We start from the raw sequence: 14,180 nt of genomic DNA on the forward strand, positions 1-14,180 counted from the left end.
ATTCCCACTCCTCATAGCTTCCCAACCTCTGGGTACCTGGTCGGTTAAGGCTAACTGGATGTCAGTGCCTAAGGGATGACGTAGTCAGAGGTGTTATGGAGAGTCAGGATAAGGCAATCAATGAAGAAGGGAAGGGGGAAGACAGGGTGGGGTAGAGCAGGGGGGGTTGGGGGAGGGGAAGTATCAACATCAGCATCAGTGTTCATTTTTGATCCAACGGGTGACTCCCCGCTGGACCCCCGAACAGTTCTCATCCCACTGGACCATTTCTCCCTATTCCCATTATCCCTCCCGGTCCCACATCCTTGTGCGTGGTTATATACCTCGGAAGCTAGTCGGATCCATATTGGGGTGTTGGTGGAGGATCCAAGGTTCCCAGATGAGTAAGAACTTGGTTTGTGAATCCTCCAGGATGCTGGTCAGCCTTTCATTCAGCATTATGTTATCTAACCTACGGGTGAATTCCATATATGTGATCTGTTGCTTTTTCCAGTTGCCCGCCAGGGTAAGTTTGGCTGCAAGAAAAATAAAATGCGATAGCGCCCGTTGCGAGTTATGCAATTCTGGGATGGGCAAGTGGAAAAGCGCGTGTTGAAGATTTCTAGGTATATGCTTGTGGAACAAGGCGGTGAGTAGTCTATAGATTCTGATCCAAAATCGGGTAGCAATAGGGCATCGCCACCAAATATGAATCATATCTCCAGCTGCCCTGCAACCCCGGTAGCAATCTCCTGATGAGTCAGGATATATATGGGCGAGTCTAGTCGGGACCATGTACCACTTCATAACCACTTTATATGCCACTTCGGCGTTGGTAACATTACGGGAGCATTTGGCGATACTCTTCCACATCCGTCTCCACGTCTCCAGGGGCCACTCCTGCCGCAACTCCCTCCCCCAGCTGTGAACATAAGAGTGAGTGATATAGCTAGGTAGTCTATTCAACTGGGAGTACAGAACCGACACCAGGCCCGGGCCCCCTGGAGCGTGCAGGCAAATATGCTCGAAACAGGTGAGTATACCACCAGGTTCCCTTCTTTTTGTTAAGGCAGAGGTCCAGTGGTGGAGCTGGAGGTATCAAAAGTGTTCAGACATTGGTATCTGTTTACGTTCCCTTAGGTATTGCCAAGAGGGTATGGTAGGGGATCGTGTCACGTTGTATACTATTTTAAAGCCGTTGTCCGTCCACCACTGGAATGCTCTGGGGTTGTCCATTCCTGGTGGAAATAGGGGCTGGGACACCAAAGGCAGGAGTGGAAAATATGGGGAGAGTAGGTTGGCAGAATATTTAATGGAATCCCACACCTTAAGTGAATGTATCATCAGTGGACTCAGGGTTTTAGGTCTGTTAATAGTTGGTATCCAGGGCAATGCTGATAGTGGCACATAGGTGTATTATTTTCCGAACGTTGTCCCCCACTTTGCTACCGGGAATGAATCCCACCTGGTCTCTATGGATGATATAAGAGAGGATGAGATTAATACGAGTGGCCAGTATTTTTGTTAGAATTTTAATGTCAATGTTTAGCAATGAGATGGGTCTGTAGTTATTGGGGTTTAGATGGTCTTTATCTGGTTTGGGGATCATCGATACATACGCCAAGAGGGAACGATGGATGTAAGTTTGGGCTAGTTTTAAGGTAGTTAAACATCCGGGCTAACTTAGGGGCTAACAGTGGTGCAAGTTTCTTATAATACAAAGCGGAGTATCCATCGGGGCCTGGCGCTTTAGATGGTTTGAGGTGTTTGATAGCGGTTAGAACTTCTTCTATTTTAATATTAGAGTTGAGGAGGTCAAAATCAGCCTGTAAGATCGGTGGGAGGGTAGCATCAAGGAACCAGTTCCTGAAAAAGAGCTGTGGCTGTGAAGTCAAATCCTCCATGAATTCAGGTAGGCCCCTAAGCCGCAGGTTCCCGCGTCTGGCGCGGTTTTCTAAGTCTTCCAATTTGTCTAGTGCGACCCCCAGCTGCTCAGAGATTGAATCAAATTCCCTCTCTTGAGATTCCACAATCGTAATCACATTGTCCATCTTGGTTTCTAGAAGATCTGTGCGGGTGCCTATCTCTTTAATTTCAGACGATAACACTGCAGCCAGCTTGTCAGTTGCCAGAGTTAGCTCAGTTTGCAGCATCGTGCGGAATTTATCCAATAAGGCCATGTCCCTGACACTCACTGGGTCGTCTGCTGGGGTCAGGGGCATGCTATCGAGGGATGAGGAATCAAATACCTCAGGTGTGGGTTCCTCGTGCTGAGATACGTCCGCCATCTTGGGTCCCCGTCGGCTGCGTGTGAATCGCGGCTCTTTCTGCCTCCTGGATCGTCGCATCACGCTCCGCGTATGGACGAGTGTTGTGTCCGGGTGTTCCGGTGGCTGGATGGTCGGTCAGGTAGGCTTATGGTGGCTTTTGTCTGCTTTCCAGGGGATCGGTGGAGCTCACTCAACCAGCGGCCATCTTGGTCGGCAGCTCGCCACGCCCCCCATTACTAAACATTTTTAAAGGTGTGTTTGTTGTTATTGTGAAGATATGGGTAAAGTTCCTCTTTAACAGTTAAGATACTTGAATGCATTTTTAAGATTTAACTGCTGAGTTTAGTGTCAGTTCAACTTGAAGGATGTGTGTCTTTTTTCAACATATATATGTAGCTATGATTTGTTGTTATAGGTTAGAAAGGCATAGGAAAGGCTAAAAACACAGCATGTGAATTAATAAACAATGAGTGTAATGTAGGTATCCTGGCAGAAACAAAACAAAACAACATTTTACAGGTTTGATTGGTCAGTGATCACAGTGGTACTGCTGGAAACTTGTCTGGTGTATTATTGTCTGGTGCCCCAATCACCGGCTTGTAGAAACACAGTTGAAAAATCTCCAACCTTTAGGTGCATACTACAGAAGAACAAAAGACACAAGGAAGAGAAGGAAGGACTAGCAAGTAGCTGGGTTACACTCTGCGCTTAGTGGGTCGCGACCCCTTGTTCAGTGGATCGCCGTGTGCCTTCCACTTTTCTAGGTGAGAGGCTCTTCTGCCTCCCCCTAGTGTAGCACTGTCAGTTCTCACGCCAAGCAGCCATTCAAAATATGTTGCCCTGTGCCGAGTGTCAGCTTAAGGTGGGTTAGGATTAGACTATGGCCGCGAGGGAGCTCCATCCATACATGCATTGCTTACATCTCCCTCATGTGTCCTGTACAAGTGCCTGGACCGGAGTGATGTCACATTGTGGCTCTTGACACCTCTAGAGGGCATGCAAGGGAGCTGTACAAGCAATGCACATATGGATGGGGCTCCATCACAGCACAGCAGCCCACACTGGACCCCAGGCTGAGGATCCACTCCAGTTCTCGTAAGATATAGAGACTGGGTGGACCTTACATTTTTTTAAAAAAAGTAAAAAGTGTGTATGTGTGTGCGAGAATGTCTGTGAGTGTGTGAGATTGTGTCTGTGGTTGTGTATGTATGTCAGTGTCTTTGGGGGCCTGTGTATAGTGCATTAATCACACAGTCGCATGCGATTAATGCACTGTACCTTGCAATTGCACCTACTATGCATTTGGTGTGGGAGGTGTGTTGGGTTGCCATTGATTTGAATGGTACCCCAAACTCACCTACCACCCACAGTTTGTACACTCGCACCTGAACAAACGGAACCCTAATGCTGTGTGTTCCATTGCAGTGCGACTTGGTTCGTGACTTAATGACCAAGAACAAAGGTGGGTCCTAACGTTACACAGATTAAGACCACTGCTTTAAAGCATCCTCTTGCCCTAACGCAGCAGTGTTAATCTTTCTTGAGTACAGGGGGCCTTTAGTGTGGCATCACCAAAGGGCTGTGCATAATATGTACTGAATGCAATGACCGAGACTGCAGAACCACAACAAGAGATGGCCAAAGACTAAAGACATGCTACAAGATATAATCAGGACCTTCAGAAGATGGGCAGAGTCCGTGAGCATGCTATAGAGGTTGTTGGAAACTGGGGACATGCTTCAGGAGATACAAAACAGGAGATTGCAAGAGATCATGCCACTTCTGTCCCATTACAAATCAATGTTCTTACATTTGTACAACCCCCCTCAAAAAAATACTTGTCTCATATTTGTTATTTCTCCTAGGAAGATCCATTATAAAAAAACACATGAAAATAAAAGGATAGAAATTACAGAAAAAAGTAGGATAATGTGAAATAAATCAATCCAGTATTTAAATACTAAAACCTATTAAAAAATATTTCCATTACTGGCCTGAATAGGCACTTAGCAGGCAGACTACTGCCTGCAGGGACCCAAAGGGCCTCACAGTAAGTTCCAAAGGGCCCCATATGGGGTACCAGGGCCATAGAGCATACAGTGACACATTACATAAACACAATGTATGGAACTGTTATATCTTACTTACTCTCACAGAGCTTCTGCAATGTCTCACTTTTAGCTCACCTTATCATTCAGACATCAACACCTGGAAGGAAAATTTGCATATAGCAGCTATATGTGTTAATATGTTTTCTGTCTATTGCAGCTTGTCTATGTATTTGGACAAATGAACTTGTGTGCCTCATCAGTTAATGGTTGGAACTCACAGATGCAAAAAGTGACTAGCAAATTGCTTTATGGTTTGACAAACCCGAGCAAGGTTCCTAACAGCACTGTTTTGGACTGGTGCCTATGCAATTATCTGAGTAGGGGACGATCGATACAAAAGGGCTTTTCATGGTCGGCATATGCCTTGGTGATGTATTTCATTAACCTCTGTTGTACTTGAGGGTCCTGAAATGCCCTTTCATGTAGATTTGTATGGCTTCCAGATTGATGGAGAAAGTATGATTGCTGTATATCTAGGAGAGGAATAATTATAGAGTGAAAGCAATATGTAAGAAAACACAAACATGATTATTGACTTAGACCTATTTATCTCAAGTGCCTGCTTTTTCCTAATGCAATACAAAAAAAACATAAATCTCCTGCAAGCCAAAGGAATTGTTTCATTTAAATTGTCATTGCACCTGGAGACATGGTTTGCGCATGTGCAATATTATTATTTTTCTCTCTTTTTTTCACATGTCAGTTATTATTGCAGTGGTGATAGGTCTATCAGCATCATATCATGAGGCTAGATATATTATATTAGTGTCCACAAGTAGGATCATTTGTCATAGTTGCCCTTTTATTATGTACGTTTGGGTAATTCTGCACTACTGAGTGTGGCTCTGTTACTGTAAGTCAGTCCCCAAAGGTCCACAATACACAAACAACAAAGAAGGAAAAGTGGAATAAGTCCATAGGAACTGTACCCATAATTCCAAGGACATCTCCAAAAGCACAGTGCTCAAATTTAGAGAAGTCTATGGGGTTTTTTCACAAAAGAGTGAAGAGTTTGGAGAAGACAGAAGTGAACAGCCTAAGCCAAAATAGCTGATTTGTAAAAATTATCCCATTCAGCTCACTTTCCAGTTCAGCAATGTTGTCCTAGATTATTCACTTCTCCTGCCTTCTCCAAACTCTTCACCCTTTTGTGAATAACCCCCTATGTATTCTAAGAGTTTGAAGGATTGGAAGTTTGAAGTGTAATAAAACATGACATTGATTCTTTCGTAAATAAACGTTTATATACAGTAAAATAGCAGAAAACGATTTGAATTACAGAGAGCAGGAAGGACAGTGACACAAAGTTGGTAATGGGGTATTTGATGCAGATTGCTCTGTATGTATACTTTTTTTACTTAATTGTTAGTAATAGGTAACTTATACCTATATTGGATAAAGGAATGCCAGGAGAAGGTAACTGGCAGATTGTAGTCACCAAAAGGTTCTGGAGCTTTCCTGCTGTCATAATATTTTTGATAGCACCATATAAGCCTCACAAAGCTCCAGGTCAAATCATTTTCTAAAGGCCGGTGGTAGGTCATTGGTCATTGAGTGAATTAAGACTGAATACCAAATTGGTGGTCATCTTACCTGCTTCCTCTAACCAAGCTCAAGGACAAATACATTTCTAAAGGCTGGTGATAGGTCATTGGCCATTTACTGAATTATCACAGAATCCCAAGTTTTAGTGAACTACTTTCCTACTTCTCTTAATAAACCTTCAGGGCAAATCATTTTCTAAAGGCTGGTCATAGATCATTGGCCATTGAATGAATTATCACAGAATCCCAAGTTTTAGTGGTTGACTTTCCTATTTCTCTTAACAAACTTACCTTCTACCTGAAGATGTCTTCACTAAACACGGCTAGGATAAACTGTCCATTATATGACTCAGCGAGACCGCAAGCATTTGTACTGGCAGTTGTAAAGGCTGAGGGTCTGTTAGCCTGCAATTATGAGTTTTATGCTGGGCAGATGACGCTCACATGGCACAAGCGCCCCTAGATGGAGCTAACGAGCATATTCGTTTTTATATAAATGTTGTATAGATTGAATTGTAACACAGTCATGATTTGTGGATCACAGATAAACGATCCATTTAGAAACAGGTGCGGTTGTATGAAATATTGCTTGGGTGAATTTATATATGTCCAATGTCCAGATATTGGATGCTATTGACAACTTTTTTCCATAGGGTATAAACAGCTTTCAACATGAATGATATAAATGTAAATGTACAACTGTGGCCGTCAATGGAATTGGACAAAATTGAACAAAATTATAATGTGTGCGTGGCAATCTTATAATATTTACAAATACACACAACTGAATTGCACATGTTTAATGCAGTGTGTAGAAATGCATTACAATCAAAGCATAACAAATAGCAGGAGTGTGAAAAATGAATAGGTCATGTGTATATTGTAAATCAGGTTAACAACTGGTCAATGTGGGGCACCTTTTTCCTGGTACTTACATGTAATTAGGTTTAATCAATCATTCCTCCCAACTGTCCCTCATTTGAAAGGATTGTCCCTCTTTTGAATCAGAATCCCTCTGTCCCTCTTTCCTCCTCAGTTGTCCCACTTTTTTGGTCTGATGTAAAGATATTTATGAACATTTTCTATTTAGCTACCAAAATTGTTATTCTGCATTAAAACCTTCATCTTATCTCTCAATTATCTTGTCTGCTATTTCGAAAAGCCAGTATAAAAAAGTAATGGTGGAAAACAACTCTGGGTTTATTGGATACATTTTGGCATATAACTGGGATGAGTGTGACAGGGGTGGGTCTATTTCCTGAATTCATTGTGCTAGAAGGTATCCCTCATTCTCATTTCAGAAAGTTGGGAGGTATGAATCAATCAGTTATAGTAAATATTTTGGCATCACATACGTATTTCTAAAAGGCCAGAGATCTAATAATTTGCAAAGTGTCCCAAAATATTACATTCCAGCTTATGAGACTATATAAGATATATTTTTGTCTTCCAAAACTTGGATTACAAATTCTTTAACCTGAGTTAGCATATGTAAAAACACAGGCTTATTTAATAAAATAGGCCTAAGTACAGACATGCTATTCAAGTTGCATTAGCCTATAGTGACCAATCAGAAAATATATGTGATCTAATCTATTTATAGTTAACTGAAATATGATTGGCTATCATGGGTTACTACAATTTAAACATTATCACTGCACTTTCACTTAATGATTAAGTCAATAATCTAAAGTAAAATAATAACAGTGTATAAAGACATTGTCTGAATGATCCTGTAATAATTATAAATCTTTGAAATTATCTATCTATTAAGAGAATTAAATGATGTACTGTAAATGATGGTGCAATATGTGCCACTTATAACATATGTGCCTAGCTATTTTGGGCCTAATAGAAGAAGCTGCAGCCTACGCATAGATGAGAATAAACCTTCCATGTCACTGTTATCCATTAGAACTGAATCTAGAGTATAGTTTTTACTTAATGATTTAATTGAGATATCTGGTGTGCTTGCTTCGGCAGCACATATACTAAAATTGGAACGATACAGAGAAGATTAGCATGGCCCCTGCGCAAGGATGACACGCAAATTTGTGAAGCGTTCCATATTTCTTGGCGCCCTCATCTGGGCGCAACGCGAGCCGTCCTCCGCTCAGCGATTAGCTCTTTCGTCATATGGCCTGAAAAGGACTTCGTAAAAAAAAAAATTTGAGATATCTGGGGAGAAGCAGTGGTGTTCAGTATACCGTATGCGAACAATGGACTGTTTCTGTTTACACAAGTATGAAAACTACACTTGGAGAAGCCTGAATGCAACAATGAGCAGGCTACGACCAAAGATGTAGGTATAGTGTTAACGAACCTTAAGAGAATGTCCACCTTTCTGGCCATGTTTCATACTACACCTATATTTAGGGTGTCATATGAAACATGGTTACATGGCTCCTCATGCATGTTGAAATTGCTCCATGTCATCTCCTTCCTCAAGCTCCACTCGCTGAACCTAAGTCCCAGGCCTCTGTATAAGCACATGACCATCCTAGTAAGCAGGCCTAGGAAGATCAGATGATCCACAGCATCCCTCGCCCAGGTTGCAGCCCAGGCGGAGACTAACTTCCCAAGGCCACTCCTCAACATTTATAGCTTCTCCCAGCATGCACAACTGGTAATATACCTGCTAGTGGTTGGCTGAGGGAGTGCAAGCATTCCTAGCTCTGATTAGTGCAAATTTCCACATTGTAGCTAAGCATACTCCCCAGCAGCAGGCAGAAGTAAACACTCACCAGAGCTCAGGAGAAACAGCAGAAAGCCAAACTATCAAATCGGCATCAGACTGACTATAGTCTGACTGCTTCTAAATGTAAATAGTCACTCCTGCTTAAGGCCCCATTCACACTGGGTGAGGACCATCACGGTTTCCGTGCGATTTTTAAAAAGGCGGCTTTGAGCGTTTTGAATTGCGTTTCAGAGCTGAAACACAATTAAAAACTCCCAAAACCACTCTGACTAGCGCAGTTCCATTGAAAACTGTATGGAAACCGCGGTGATCAGCGTGAAAAAAAAGGTCAGGGTCGTGGACCCACACGGTCGCATGAACGGTCCCCATAGCAATGTATGGGATCGTTCATGTCGGCGGATTCACGAGGCCAATTCCGCACGGCCAAACCTGTGTGAACAGGGTCTTAGACATGGTGGCTACATGTAGATGAACATATAATTAAAAAGTGACTATAATTAGCTTTTCTTAGCTCACGCAGGCTTCCTCACAGCTGCAATTCCCTTTCTCTTCACCTTTCCATCAGTCACATTCACTCTGACATCATCACGTACAATGAAGGACCAGCAGCCCTGCCTTGTAAGTGAGTACGCCAAGTCCCACTCACACCCTAGAGTGTCAGCTAGAGGAAAAGATAGGTATAGTTGCTTTATCTACTTCTCCTAGACAAAATAAGCATTTAATTCAGTTTTTCCCCAGGGTTCATCCATAACTCACCCCCCAGCAATTTTTTTTGCTATCTGTGTCTCATTGGCGATATTTCCCTTCACTTACTTTCTCAGAGACACAACAGCAAGAGGAAAGGAAGAAAGGAAATCCTGTCCTGTCTATTCAACAAATGTCCTCATTGGAACATTTCTACTACTCTGCTCTGTCTTTCAGTCCCTGTGAAAATGTTTGCAGAGAGAATGAATCTCCCCAGCAGGAACCAGATTGTAAAGAAAACCTCAAATGAAAGAAAACCTGACAAGGGTTGACATTTTTCCTAACTCTATCGAAATGAAAAAAAAATGGCTTAAGACATACATTACTTTAAGTGAGAAAGTCTGCATACTCGATCGTATTATGCATTTAATATAACCATTTCCCACCAGATCCACTGAGTTATTTTCCACGAAATAGAACTTCAGCTCCTTGTCACACGTTCCTGTGCTGTAGCAGAGCCAATTCAACCTTCTGTATGTCAGCATGAGGCTTCAGTGGGCTCAGAGATAGGACAGTGCTTTGTAGGCCCAATGGTCTCCTTGGCTTAGTAATGCCATTCATTAAAACTCTGACCAAACAAATAAGAAGAATCTAGTTATACTTCTCATGACTTGGTTTTATGATATGCTTTTGTATGTAAGGGGTATGAATTCCCCATTAGTCCCCCTCTAAGAAAACGATGCACATACTAATAGTAGTGTAGCTGATAATTTAATCCCCCATCTATCTGCTACATTGTTTGCTGGTGTCTTTTCCATGCGCTATATGCTTTAACGGTAGACATGATTAGTATAAAATCTTTCCTTTTTTAATATCAACGTGTCTGCTTTACATTTTTCTTACTATAAACTCTTTTCTTTCCTCCTGTCGTGTATGAATTCTTTGTAACTTGTGTTTGCCACTATTCATCAGCGCCAAACTCTTTCACATTCTAATCGTAACCACCGCCCACCCATCACAACGCCCTTCTCTTTCTTATTTGTTCATATTTTTCTCTCCCACGTTCCTCCCACCTGTATCTGTCTGTCTCTTCTAGTTCTGTCATTTTCTCTTGCTAATGCACTGGGACGACGCTCTCTCACTCCCTCACTTATCAACCACAATTATCACTTTATCATATGAGCTCAGTGCAGTGTCGTAACATGCTTCCCTGCTCTACTATACCATGAAAAAACAGCTGCTGTATATCTATTTATCTATCTATCTATCTATCTATCTATCTATCTATCTATCTATCTATCTATCTTTATATCTATTTTTCTATCTATCCATCTGTCTATCTATCTATCTGTCTAGCTATCTAGCTAGTCATCTATTGGGGCAAATTGAAGGTTCTTCATAGTGATGCAGCGAAAGCAGTTAAGATACCAGTGCCAATACTTGGCATTTTTATGAGAACTACCAGGGTTGCAGTGGTTGCAGCTGGGACCTGGCTCTGGTGCTCCACCACTGTCCTGAAATCATTAGTCGATATTGTTTTAGAAAAACTGTCACATGACAATAAACAAAAATGTATCAGTATACAAACAAAACCATACAGTAAAACAGAGATGTACAAATCCCGGGAGCTCCGTGTGCTCCTTACAAATGACATCTGCCTCCCAACTTTTGAATTTTTCTCTAGTCTAGTCTTGGAGCTAGAAACGTATCTGTACTTTTACTTGTACCGAATACGGTACTTGGTATTGGTGCATCCCTACTTCTTCATGTCTGGCTCTCTGTCCAGCTAGCTGGTCTCAAATGGAAAATTTTGGACCAGGGCCGCATCCTCTCCTAACATTATTAATAGCACTGCCTGTACATACTCAACATTTGTAGAATAAAAGACTTTAGTTGATACAGACATCCTATGGTTGCGTCTCTAAATTATGGGAATAAAACAAGCATTCCTGAATTGGGGTCAGGTCTTGGTCCCTTAGCTAATAGTTGTTGCTTTCTCTACACCACTGCTATAGAAATATTCTGAGCTATTTTCCATAAATATACATGTAATGTAGGTTTCAGTTGCCTTTAACACCAAGTTGTCAGCTGTCTATATGTCTATCTCTCACCTATCTCATGATCTTCATAAACTACCTTTAACAGAAATTGCGCCTGTTTGTTAAATTCAAACTGATGCCACTGTTTCTACACTTTAATTTAGCTACAGAATGTGGGCCAAATAATGCACATGCGACCCATGCAACACTGTATTATGGCCACGCAAATGTATATAGTGCACATAGTATATGTACTTAGTAAATGTGAAGTACCACTTGGTGGGCAATGCCTTCCTCCAGGATTATTTTTGTACAGGATTTACATAGTGACATTACTTGGCCCAACACTTTACAAAATAAAGGGAGAGTTTACAATTACAAAACAGTTCAAGACAGGGGGGTTGAGGGAAACTCTGCTCATGAGATGTTACAATCTAAAAGGGATGTACAGGTGATATCAAAGGCATTAACTGTGAGGAGTGGATTGGATGGTTCAGGAGATATTTTTTGATAAGGTTGGTGATGTACCTGGGGTAAAGTTCTGAATGACTTTATATGCTGTTATTATTATTTTTCCATTTCATTTGTTGGGCCAGTGGAAGCCAATGAAATAATTATCATAAAGTCCATTTCGTTTTTAGTAATATTAAGAAGGGTTACAACCTTGACCAGCATTTTATTGCTGCTCTGTTGTAGAAATTTCCCCTAACTATCTGTGTGGTCTTCAGAACAGGAAGTGAGGAGAGATATCTCCAACAGGGACATAAAAAGCATTAAAAACCCAATAGAGGTTCTGATGAATTCTATCTTTGGCCATGTCCCTGTTGGATATATTCCCCTTTCCCTTCATGTTCCAATGACCACGTAGGAAGTAAGGCAATAAACAACAATAAAAACCCAATAGTGATTATAACCCTTACACCCTCTGTCCAAAGCAAAAAGAAAACATTTTGCTTGCCGTTCCACTTTTGAAAGCAACCTGTCAAAGTAGAAATATGGCTACTGGCAGGTAATCAGATAGGCAGTGCTCGCTGTTGGTCTTATAGTTGTCTGCCCAACCTTACTCACTAGGGGTATTTTACTAAATAAGCATATTTTTACTTAGGCAACTTTAAACCCCCTCAACTACGGACAGAATTCTTACAAAACAAGAAACTCCTCTGCACAAGGTTTGATGATTGAAGTATAATGATGAAGTAAATTCATCTTCATCTGTGTAAGTAAAAAATGGACATCTTAAGTAAATCATCCCCACCATCCCCTATCTGTTTGTAGTGTGCACAGTCAGGCAGTTGGCAGGCAGCAACTTTAACCTGGCTAACATGTTTTTCTCTTTCAGACCTGGAGGCTGAAGGAGGAAAAATGCTTGATTCCCCCATCCATTAATACAACAGAGATAGGGGATTACCCCACCACCACCAACATCACCACTCCTTTCCCTGTTGAACTATTCTATTCTGAAAGAGGGGGGGGGGGGGTGCTGGACCAGTGTGAAAATAATTACTCTACTTTAGGAAAGTGTATATATTTATTTTACATACATAAATTATATGTATATGGGTCACTGGGACACTGGGAGAAATATTTTCCAAAGTACAGAAAACTCCCTGTCCAGTAGTGTCATGCAAAATGGTGATGCCAGTGTCAAAGAAGTGTCAAATACTTTGGTTTTTGTGTTGGTACGTTTTCTTTTCTGAATGTGTTTTTAAAGCTTTATTGAGTTCACTAGCATAAAGTATTCTATTGGTGTAGATCCTCTAATGCAATTTGAAATGCAGAATGCACAAACATCAGGCAAGCATCTTTTTTTGCTTTGCATTGTGACACTTTAATGTATGCTGCAAGAATCTATCAAGTTCTGTTCACAGTGAGGTCACCGTGCAGCATACTCAACCATGTTTTTACCACTCAATTGTATCCATGTATACAAACCTTATTGATATGTGCAAACTAAGCCCCATATTAATGGAAGCTTCGGCAACAGTTTTCCTTTCACCATAGCAGTGGACTTAGTGGACAAGTGGCTTGAAGTTGTGAGCCATGCGTGATTTGCTCCTATGATGCTTAGTATTATAAATATTTTAAATATTTTTTTTATTACTATTATTATTTCTAATGCTTAAAGCTGAAGTTTAATCTGCCTAAATCTTGCTTTTTCAGGTTTCTTCTGAAAATATAACAGAACCTTCCCTTAGTACTCCTCTAAAGAGCCATCAGCCCCTCTTCAAGCAGTGGGTTGGCTCTTAGGTGGATTTTATAAAAATCGAAATGCCTTTTTAAACGAGTGTCAGTCTATAGGAATGGGCATTCCTAGGCAGACTACATTTGCATGCAGACTGCCCTAGGTAACGCCCACATGTGAGGATGAACCTCCATGATTGAGATAACTGAAATCCATTAAATGAATGAAATGAATGAAAGGGATAGACCAGGGACAGTCAGGTTGCGGAAAGGGGCTAGATCATGCAGGACATCCTCCAGCCCAAAACGAGTCAGGCTCTGCTTTCTGTGAGATGCTCACAGTGTGCAGGGAAATCAGATGAAGCATTTTCAGTTCAGAAGGAGAGCCTGTATATTTGTGCAAGACTGAAGATAAATGCAGCTTGAAAGCAAACCCTGGCAACTCAAACTGAGCAAGTTATAAAAACTGCATAATCAGAGGTCATATTCTGTGAAAACTGCATAAACAGTAGGACCAAACATACAGAAAGAAAGTCTGTTATATGTAATTTTTAACCTTTGGCTGTAGGTAGTCCACTGGCTTCCCAAGACTTCCCAGAGCTTTGGGTCAACTTATGGCAGTGTGTTCAGTGAAACATGGCAGTGTTTACTGCACTGGGAGTTTTGTCTTTGGT

The sequence above is a fragment of the Nanorana parkeri genome, unplaced genomic scaffold (assembly GCF_000935625.1).
Source record: "Nanorana parkeri isolate BGI_ZX_2015 unplaced genomic scaffold, ASM93562v1 scaffold383, whole genome shotgun sequence".
Taxonomy (NCBI): Eukaryota; Metazoa; Chordata; class Amphibia; order Anura; family Dicroglossidae; genus Nanorana; species Nanorana parkeri.